Here is an 11,309-nt window from a genome sequence, read left to right as displayed (position 1 = left end):
ACATCTTTCCCAACAAGCATGAGTAGGGTTTTAGAATGTTGCCAATGTTAAGTTCTTCAGTATCTAAAATTGAGAACAATAATATTACCGTGGCAATGGTGCATCTGAAAATGTAGTTATGAGTTGTGATGATTCTTTTATCTGAGAAAAAAATCTCTTCAGAAGAAACACCTCCCCTAAACTAACCACCAGAAGAATGAGGGCTTCTCCCACCGATCAATAGGCCACTCTTGTATTTAGATCCTCTGCTTGGCTTCGGCCTTGAGCATTCCGTAGTTGGACATATTTCTGATAATCATGACCGACTTCGGTGCTTCATGAATTGAAACACAGACAGATACCATCTGGGTAAGGGCACTGACTCAGTTCTCACTGGGAAACAAAGGTGTGTCTCCTCCAACTTAGAAATCAAAACACACTATTTTGTGTGTGAAAGTAGAAAATTCATTGCTGAAGCAAAATCTGTATGCTCTAGTTTTGGAGGCTGTGAAAATGAAACTATCATATTGTTTCTTCATCTCCTTGTATAACACTTTACCATTAGGATCTTCCAATCGACAATCTACATCGTAGTGACCGCCGGGAATCACCTGGAACTCCGGGGTGCGCTTGGTGCAATGAGTGATGTCCTTGTAGCAGCACTGCTTGGCAAAGCCCTGCAGGTCAAAGGTGATCTCGGAGCAGCCGCTCAGAATCAGCAGTAGCAACAGTAGAGCAGGCAGCCTGTAACCCCAATGGCCTGCCGTGGCAGCCCAGTGAGGAGCCTATCCTCAGGGCCTCAATGGAGCTGTGAGACCTCGAAGTATGCTGCAGGCACAACCCTTAGAAGCCCGTGAGCCTTAGTAAAATGTGAGACGAGGGGCCTGCATTATCTTCATTATCGTTCATCAGTTTAGAAATTCCGAGGCTGTGAATAAAATATATTGGTGAAGTTTTTATCTGCAATGCAGGAAGCTTTAGATTCAATCCTGTGTGTGCATACATGTGTGTACATGTGCTTATACATTGTGTGATTTTATGCTTCTCTCTCTCTCTCTCTCTCTCTCTCTCTCTCTCTCTCTCTCTCTCTGTGTGTGTGTGTGTGTGTGTGTGTGTGTTTGTGCATATGAACATATGCCAGGGTTTGAATATATGTGTGTGTACTTGTGTGTGTCACCTGTGTGTGAGTGTGTAGAACTATATTTTTATAATATCTCTGTGTTTTGTCTCTTTGTGTGTATAATAACGACCTCTTTATGGGTGATCATAGAATTTAGAAGAAAACATCATACTACTGGACCTTCTGGGTTTATAGGTTGTTATGAGCCTCCTGAAATGAGTTTGGAAACAGAGGCTAAGTTCTTTGTAAAAACAGCAAGTTATAAATATTAAGTATAGAGCTATCTCTTCAGCAAGTTTCAAGACTTGTAATATATGGACCTAAGCAGCTTTTGCTTTGGTTTTTATGTATATTTAGTAGAAGCACACATGGAATGCGTGGGTATCTGATGCTGTAGTATGGTCAGAAACTGAGAAGAAAATCTCAAGGAAATGGTCAATTTTTTCTTAAGATAATCCGAGAAGTATGTGAATAAATAGGTATCTCTTCTTTCACTTTTTTCACATCAGTGGCAGAATCTCATATGCACAATAATAATAATTACAATATCAGTTCATTACAGGAGCCTCTGCTGGGTGTCTTCCTCATCAATTTCTGCCTTTTATGAAAACATTTATTTTAGGATTTATTTATTTAATTTTTTTCTTTGCATATGCCATATATATGTGTATACCTAACAGGTGTAGAGAGGCTGCCAGATCTCTTAAATCTGGAGCTATATACCATTGTCTACTGTTTAACAAGGGTTCTAGGAATAAATTCAGGAAGAAAAATACAGCAAAATCAGGAGCTGGTTCTTTAAGAAAATCAACAAGTTTGATAAACCCATAGCCAGACTAACTAGAGGGCACAGAGAGAGTATCCAAATTAACAAAATCCGAAAGTGGAGACATAACAAATGAAACTGAGAAAATTCAAGAAATCATCAGATCCTTCTACAAAAGCCTATACTCAGCAAAATAGGAAAATCCAGAGGATATGGACAAATTTTTAGACATGTACCACATACCAAAGTTAAATCAGGATCAGATAAACCACCCAAACAGTCTTATCCCATAACACCTAAATAAATAGTAGAAGTAATCATCAAAAGTCTCCCAAACAAACAAAAAAAAAAAAAAAACAAAACAAATCAAGCAACAACAACAAAAAGCCCAGAACCAGATAAATTCACTGAGAATTCTATCAGACTTTCATATAAGACCTAGTACCATACTGTCCAAACTGCTCCACAAATAGCAAAAGAAGGAACTTGATTATCTCCTACCTTCCAATCCTCAAGGATGTATCTGCTTTTTTTTTCTAGAGCTTTCAGCTGGGTGGTCAAGTTGTTAATGTGTGCTCTCTTCAGCTGATTTGGAGGCGGTGAACACTATGAGATCTTTTTTTGACACTGCTTTCGTTGTATCCCATAAGTCTGAGTACGTTGTACATCATTTTCGTTACATTCTGCAAAGTCTTTCATTTCTTTCTTTATTTCTTTTTTGACCAGGGAATCATTGTTTACCTTCCAAGGGTTTGTGGGCACTAGTCCATGGTAATTTGATAAAATATATGGAATTATTTTGATATTTTTGTATCTGTTGAGGCCTGTTTTCTGAACAACTCTCTCTCTCTCTCTCTTTCTTTCTCTCTCTACATATATATATATATATATATATATACATATACATATACTTATAAACATATATATACATATATACACATACAAATACATACATATATATATATATAACTTTTCTGACATATTTATTAAAAGTCAAAGTCCTATTTTATATATAATACATAAAATTTCTGTCTTTTATAAAGTGTCTAGCCTCTATAAATATATAAGAAAGGGAAGGAACACTACGGAACTCATTATTTGAAGCCGAAATTACACTCATACCTAATTCACACAATGACCCTACATAGAAGAAGTAATTCATACAAATTTACCTCAGGATCATCAATGTAAAGACACTCAATAAAATTCTTGAAAATCAAATTCAAGAACATATAGAATCAATCATTCATCATGATTAAGAAAGCTTCATCTTAGGGATGCAGGGATGGTTCAATATACAGAACCATCAAAAAATCCACTATATAAACAAACTCAAAGAAAAAAAAATCACATGATCATCTCACTAGATACTGAGAAAAAATTGACAAAATTTAACACCTCTTCATGTTAAAAGTCTTGGAAAAATCAGGAATCCAAGGCCCATAGCTTAACACAGGAAAATTGATATACAACAAACCAGTAGCCAACATCAAGATAAATGTTGAGAAACTTGAAGCAATCCAACTAAAATCGGGGACTAGACAGGGCTGCTCACTCTCTCCCTACGTATTTAGTATCATACTAAAAGTCCTGGCCAGAGCAATTAGAAAGAAAAGGAAGTCAGACGGATACAAATCAGAATGGAAGAAGACAAAATGTCACTATTTGCCAATAATATGACCCCAAAATTCCACCAGAGAACTCCTAGAGCTGATGAACAATTTCAGCAAAGTGGCTTGTTATAAAACTAACTCAAATAATAAAAATCCAAGCAAATCAATAACCTTCATCTACTCAAAGGATAAACATGCTGAGAAAGAAATTAGGGAAAGATACTCTTCACAATAGTCACAAACAATATGAAATACCTTGGTGTGGATCTAACTAAGCAAGTGAAAAATCTTTATGACAAGAACTTCAAATCTCTGAAGAAAGAAAAAAAAATAGAAGATTATCTCAGAAATTGGAAGGATCTACCATGCTCATGGATTGGAAGTGTCAATGTTGTAAATATAGGTATCTTGCAGAAAGCAATCTACAGATTCAACGCACACCATCAAAATCCAACTCAATTCTTTATAGAGTTAGAAAGAGCAATTTTCAAATTCATTTAGAATCATAAAGAACCCTGAATAGCAAAAACTATTCTCAACAACAAGAAACCTTATTCAGAAATCACCATCCCTGACCTCAAGCTGTATTTCAGATCAATTGTGACAAAAAAAAAAAAAAAAAAAAAAAAAAAAAAAAAAAAAAAAAAAAAAAAAAAAAAACAAAACAAAAAAAAAAAAAAAAACCCAAAAACAAAAACAATGAAAAAACTGTGTGACATTGATACAGAGACAGGCATGTAGATCAATGGAATAAAATTGAGATGTAGAAATGAACCCACACAACTATGGTCACTTGATCTTTGCAAAAGGAGCTAAAACTCTCAATGGAAAAAGGTCAGCATCTTCAACAAATGGTGCTGGTTCAACTGGCAGGCAACATACAGAAGAATGCAAATTGATCCTTTCTTATCTCCTTGACAAAGCTCAAATTTAAGTGCATAAAAGTCCTCCACATAAAACAAGGTACACTGAAACTAATAGAAAAGAAGGTGGAAAAGATGTTTGGACACATAGGCACAGGAATAATTTCTTAAACAGAACACCAATGACTTGTGCTCTAAGATTTAGAATCAACAAATGGGACAAAATTAAATTGCAAATGTTTTGAAAGGGAAAAACACTTTTAAGAAGACAAAATGACAGTCAAAAGATTAGGAAAAGATCTTTGCTAATCGTACATTTGATCTAGTATGTAATATATACAAAGAACTCAGGAAGTTACACTTTAGAGAATCAAATAATCCTATTAAAATTGGAATACAGAGCTACACAAAGAATTCTCAAATGAGGAATATTGAATGGCTGAGAAGCACCTAAAGAAATGCTCAACACTGCAAAACTCCACCAAATTGGCCTGAGTCACTTTATAAAATCATGGAAACTGAATGGCCCACTATTGCATGAAAAATGAATCAAGATAGAAATCAAGAAAAAAAGACAACAAAACACACATAATTTTTTTTTCATTAGAAGCAGAAAAGACCTTAGACAGAAGCCAGCATGATAATAGTCCTAGAGATCTTAGGAATACAAGAAATATATCAAAAGATAATAAAAGAAGTTTACATCAAGCTTTTGGTCAACACCACATTAAATGGATTAAAGCAATTACTTAAACCATAAACAAGGCAAGGATGTTCAATTCTGTATATCTATAATCAGTATTCCCTCTCACTGGAGACTGGAACAAGGGGAGTAAAGGCTGTATGAATCAGAGTGGACAGAGAACATGAATAGAACTTAATCATCAAAGCAGGGCAGAAGACAGAAGTGGGAAATTTAGGGTCTGCATAAGCCTGCATCGGTCCCTTTGACTATATGTTATGACTGTTAGCTTGCTGTGTTATGATGTTCCTAACAGTAGGAACATGCATGTCTCTTAATCTTTTGTCTGCTCTTATGAACCTTTTCCTCAAATTGGGTTGCCTTGTCCAGCCTCTGTATGAAAGATTTGCCTCTTCTAATCTTATCTTGTTTCGTCCTCTGTGGCTGTCATTCATGTAGGTCTGGTCCTTTGTTTTGTTGTTGTTTAGAGGAAACATAGTTAGAGTTGATAAGAGGGAGGAAAATGGTGGAGTGTTCAACCAGAAAGACTTGAGGGGGAGACTGTGTTTTAGAGGTATTCTATGAGAAAAAAAAAAGAAAAAACTATGTTCAATAAAAGTGAATAACAAATAAAGTTGTTGTAAAAGTAGAATTATCTTGGCTGAATATCGTATGTTTTAACGATGTGCACCTGCCCTGTAATGTTCTCTCTATGCCAGACCATTTCCAGCATTATGTCTCATCCTTGGTCATACTGGTTGCCTCTGAATGAGCTCCTAAAAGCAGACAAGTTTACATAAAAGATACAAAATTTCACTTCTCCATTAGTTTCTGTTTTCTGGGTTTCCAGTTCTCTTCCAGGCCTGAACTTCTAACACTGTGTGGCTTCCACTGTCACAAAACACTGTTTCATTTTCTGTTTATTTTCAGGTCCCTGGCTGTGCATGCAGTGTGAAAAACTTGATCCTTTTCATCTGATACTTTCCACTACTCCCATTAAGCACTAGGCAAAAAAAGTCAATGCAAATAAACTGGTCCAGACAGTAAGACACAGACAAAAAATTAAAATGAACACTTTAAATGTTCATGGAGAGTGAAAATGATGCAAATCCAGAGCTAAACATATCTTTACATAGTTCCAGTCCTTTGAGTATTCATTCATTTTATTTTATTTGTCTAATCCCAAATTCTCCTTACTAATAGGTTAACAATTTGAAATATATTACCTAAGTAGTCACTAAGTTTCTATTAAACCAAGTGCTAATAATATCAACAGACAGTATAGAAAATCTGAATAAGAGGTTTTGCACTTGATATAAACTTCCTTCATTTGTAATCTGTCTCCTCTCACAGAAGCCAGGTCAGTTTCTCTCTCCTTCTCTTCCTCTGCTCCTCTCCTTATCTTGGCTGTTGACTGCATGGCAGCTACATTAAGAAATCTATAATTTTAAGCAAAAAATGTTTAAAATCTTTACATGTATCTTTGTTTTGCAAAATAAAGTCGTTTTCCTTTTACTAAAAAAAAAAAAAAAATACCTACAAGTAAACCTTGTCTTCATGATACTTTGTAATATTCAGTAAAGTAACATTAGCAGTTTTATAAAACAAGTAAATTAACCAAAATTTGGACAATTAAATCAAGATTATACATATGTTTTATGCTTAAAAACATAATAATATAGAAATAGTTTTTGTGAAAAAAAAACTAAGGTAATGAGCAACAGGAAGACAAGGTTTTCCTGTGGGTGGTGTATTGACATCTGTAATCTTTTTATTTGGTCTGGTTTAATTTTTTTATAAGAGGACAAAATAGAACACTGTAACTTTGGGAAATAAATGAACATATGCCAGTTCACACGAGGTAGAACACTGAGATCTGATCAAATGAACGACTCCAATGAAGTCTACTTTTATAAGCCAGTAAGTTTATTGGGGTTCTTTAAAGAAGCATGTATGAAAAACTACAGGCAAAAATGTATCTCACTAGCCAACTAGAGAAAGTGAATAATGAATTTCAGAACCCAGAGAGTGATCTTGTCTCAGAAATAAATAAGAGATAACTCCTGAGAAACAGGACTTGAGTTCATGTATGATCTGCACACATGTTCATACACATATGCATGCATGTACATATATATGCAGCATCTGAACACACACATGCACACGCACACACTGTTCATTCACAAACATAGATTCACACAAAGATTCATGTCCCTTACCTGCCACTCATGTCACTTTTCTTAGCTCTTATGGAGCTATAGCTAACAAAACTAATACTGTATTTCCAGCTTCTTTTTGGTTCAAGGAAAAAAAAATAACAATGACATTCCATGGCCCTCTATTCATCTGCTCTGCTGACATGTGTGAAAGAAAGAATGACAGAGAAATCTAACAAGTCAAGACACTACATGCCGTCTAAGTTTCTGGCCTTTTATAAAATTCTTACAATTTTTATTTCAGTCTTTGAGTCTCCAGTGAAGAGCTTCTGATGTGTGCTGGCTTTTTGCCATTGATGCCCTGTGGTTTAACCTCGAGGGGTCAATTGCAATGTAACCAGAGAATGCATGGAGACACAGAAAAGAAACTATTCCCTAACACATTTGGCAGCACAAAGACTTGAAAAATATTCTAAGATGAGAGTATGTCCTTAAATTAGATGCTTTCATATGACAGGCCTTTCACATGTGCTAAGTACTGTGACTCCTCCTTCATACTGTGATATTATAAAGCAATATTTTAGTTCTAAGGAGCAGATACTTATCTATGTGGCCTATAGCAAGTCTCTTGAGCTCCCTGGCTCTCAGCAAATGATCCCTAAATAAACAATACTCACCTAGCTTTGAGAACCTGACTATGAAATCATATATGAAGCTCGAAAATAGACTCCTGATGTCTTCATATTCTGTGTTTGCAGCACATCTCCTTAGCAAGGAAGACAGGTGTGTCAGAAACTACAGGGTGAACAATGTCACTGAATTATCTGAAGCTCTTTCAAGTCTTGTTTCCTTTAGAAACCCCCAGGACTTTTCCATTTCAGATATAAATTTCTTCATGCTGTCACTTAAATGTGTCTGTACAGTTGACCTGTGTTGATAACTTTCATCTTTTTTTTCCAGGACTCTAATTTGCAATAAACATGTTGACATAGTAAATATAGCTCCGTCTCAGTCCTGCAGCGAAACACAGTAAATGCTAATAGATAGACAAATGTACTGACAGCTTTGACTGCTTTCTGAACATCTGCTTCATGCAAGATAACTTCCCTAGTACGAGAGGAAACATTGGGATATCTGTCAGTTCTGTTTTCAAGGGTTGTGCTGTATTATAATAGTTCATTTCAATTTATTTTTTATTATTTTGAATCTTGTTTTAATTTTTGAAAATTGCATGTGTGTGTACGCGCATACGTGAGCACAGATGTGTTCACGCATGTTTATTCACAGACACCAAAAGTGAGTTCTGAATCTTCTACATCTGGAGTTATAGCTTTTTAATGAGTTACACAAAATGAATGCTATGAACAAAACTTTCAACAGCAGCATGAGCTTTTCACCACTTAGTCATCTCTACTTTCACTCCTCCTATGATCACCCCTCCCCCTTTTCTTATCCATCCAATTGTATCTTCATCTCTAACTTATTAGGGCATCGTGCACATCATGTCCTGCCAATATATTCTTCAATGTGTGGACTTCACCAGGGAAAGGTAAACCTACAAGTGGTTACACCCTTAAAGAAAACTGATAGTTCCTCTCCCTGCAGCTATTAGTGGCTAATACCTCTTCAACTAGATGTGAGACACTGTGTCTGTTTCCCTGTGCATGCTAGGATTTTGTCCAGCTTGTGCTTGCACAGGTCAGGTGCAACTTTATCAACTGCCAAGATCATGTATGTGCAGCTTCCCTGCGGTGTGTGCTGTGAACATGTAACTCTCTGCCTCTGGCTCTTCAAATCATTTACCTACCTATAAATATCACTGAGTCTTGGCGGGAGGAATTGTGAACATCTCATTTAGATATGTTCATTTTTTTTTCTATGCTCAAATATATACAGGAAACACTACCTTCTGTGTTAGAGCACTGCATGCAGATGACTAGAAAATAAAGAGGACAAAACCAAGTCTTCCATGAACCAAGAAAGTAGGGCCCCTTCTTCATGTCACTGGACCTTCTATTCATCATTCAGTAGTCAGGTGTCATTGCTTTGTGAAGATTCTCCCCAACTGTAAAACTGTCTGAAGCCCTAAAGTTTCATATAAAAATGTAATGGTATACATATGTAATCATAACACTCAAGAGACTGAGGCAAAGAATACAATATTTATGAGTATCCTGGCTGTACATAGCAAGCCCCTCCCCCAAAAAAGCAAGATTTTAGGAGAATTAACTTCTAAACAAAATGCACATGTTAAGTGCTTATATAATGAGCATACAGATATGAAGATGTTTACTTATTTGTCTTATAAGCAAGCAGATTTATTCAATAACTGGTGAATATATTCCTATTTTTTGATAACAAAAATGGTAAATGTCATGCATTTTATCAGAGATATTGTGGAAGACCAGTACTTAATAAGAAAATAAATAAAACCCACAAACCAGAACATCTTTTATGTCTCCTAATTTGTACTAGCAGACATTCATGAATTTATCAGTTTTCTTGTATTTTTTTGATTGTTAGATATTTTTCTTGATTTTGAACTGGTTTTATTTTCCATGAGAATTCATGTACTTGTTTTATTTTCAGAAACTAATTTAATAATATTATAGTTTATAAGAAACAAAATATGAGCCTTTATTTTTATTTTCATAATAAAACCATAATGCTTAGGCAGAAGTGTATCCCTTTAATGAATGTGGCTAAACCACTAGAGTACACTTGTTATCCTAATGGCACAGTGAGAAACAAATGCCCCAATTGACAAATCACTGCTTTTTTTTTTTTTTTTTTTTTTTTTTTTTTTTTTTTTTTTTGTTGCTGGTTTTAAGGTGAACTGGGGTAATAGAAAATGTGAGGGACAAAGCAAATGGAAAGATGACACTGAAGTGACCAATTCCTGCAGGGGCAAGAAGAACAACTACATCACATCATGCAGGGCCACTAACAGAGCTGTCATCGGTCAGAGGCTGAAGAAGTACAGGGAAAGCATAGGGCCAAGTTACTGTTTGTAGGCTTATGTGTGCTTGTGTGCATGTGTGTGTGTGTGTATGAGAGTGTGTGCACATGTATGTATGTTTGATGGTTGTGGCATAAATAAAAAATGTTCTCCTATAAAATCATGTATTGGAAAGCTTGGTCCCCTGTGGGAGACCAGCTCAGTCAAACAACAGGGCAGAAGCAAGGATTGAAAGAAAAAGGAGACAGTTTAGTCAAAATTGTAACACGACTTTGGCCAGTCCTGAGGCTGAAAGAAGCCTTTTTTAATTCAGTTCTCTTTTAAACCACTTTAATTACAAGCAGAAAGATAACATCAATTCTGAATCAGGGAACAAGCAAGTTAATAATCAAAAATCTTGTAAACATCTTTCTTGAGGGCAGGTGGTGTGAGATCAGGGACAAAAGGGTGTCCCAAGAGACAAAGAGAATGCCACACCTACATCCCCTGAGCCTGCCAAGAGCTACAAATGTAAAAGTTCTTCCCTGAGCTACAATTATAGATGTTCTTCCCTGAGCTTCAAATGCAAATGTTCTTAATCCATGCCAGTTTCCTGAGTATAGTGCCAGAGTCAGGTTTCTGCCTTGATTAGCTTCTAAATGTCCCTGGTGATGTAAAAAATTCCCATCACCAACTGTCCAGTGGCACCTAAATGGTCTACACAGTCCCCTATGGTGCTTTATAGAGAGGTTATGAAACACTGTTATGATTCTACTGTAGTAGTGATTCTAAAGGCTTAGAAGGATTGAAGCCATCTTTATTTCCTGCTCTGAAACTCGGTTTCTTGTTTGTAGATAAAAGTGTGGGAAGCATATTGTGTAGGCCACCTATTACCATACCTTCCTGTCATCATGAACATTCCTTCCTGAATCATGAGCCAAATCAGTATCTTTCTTCTGTAATTTGTTTTTCATAATATGTTATCATAGCAAGAGGAGAACATATATACCATTTATGAATGTGGAGGTCAGAAGACAGCCTTGGCTGTTGGCCTCAACTTTCAGATTGTTTGAGACAGGAAGTCTTGTTGCTCACTACTGTATTCCATATGTCAGCCAGTGCAGGGACTTCCAGGGTATCTTTCTCTTTTGTCTCCCATGTTAGCACAGGAGCAGTGTATTATATATTCATA

The 11,309-nt window shown here is 35.9% G+C and overlaps 1 pseudogene across 1 annotated transcript; it reads right to left on the bottom strand.

Moving 5' to 3' along the window:
• Positions 1–216: 216 nt before the first annotated feature.
• Positions 217–7,253, bottom strand: LOC308421690 (transmembrane emp24 domain-containing protein 7-like; annotated as a pseudogene). The gene is made up of 3 exons: positions 7,243–7,253; positions 6,375–6,462; positions 217–764 (listed from the first exon to the last, which is right to left on the bottom strand). The product of its transcript is annotated as a transmembrane emp24 domain-containing protein 7-like (transcript).
• Between the last annotated feature and the right edge of the window lie 4,056 nt (positions 7,254–11,309).

This window comes from Micromys minutus (assembly GCF_963924665.1).
Source record: "Micromys minutus genome assembly, chromosome: 6".
NCBI lineage: Eukaryota > Metazoa > Chordata > Mammalia > Rodentia > Muridae > Micromys > Micromys minutus.
Note: the sequence above shows the minus strand (reverse complement) of the source record. Positions and strands in the feature narration are given on the sequence as shown.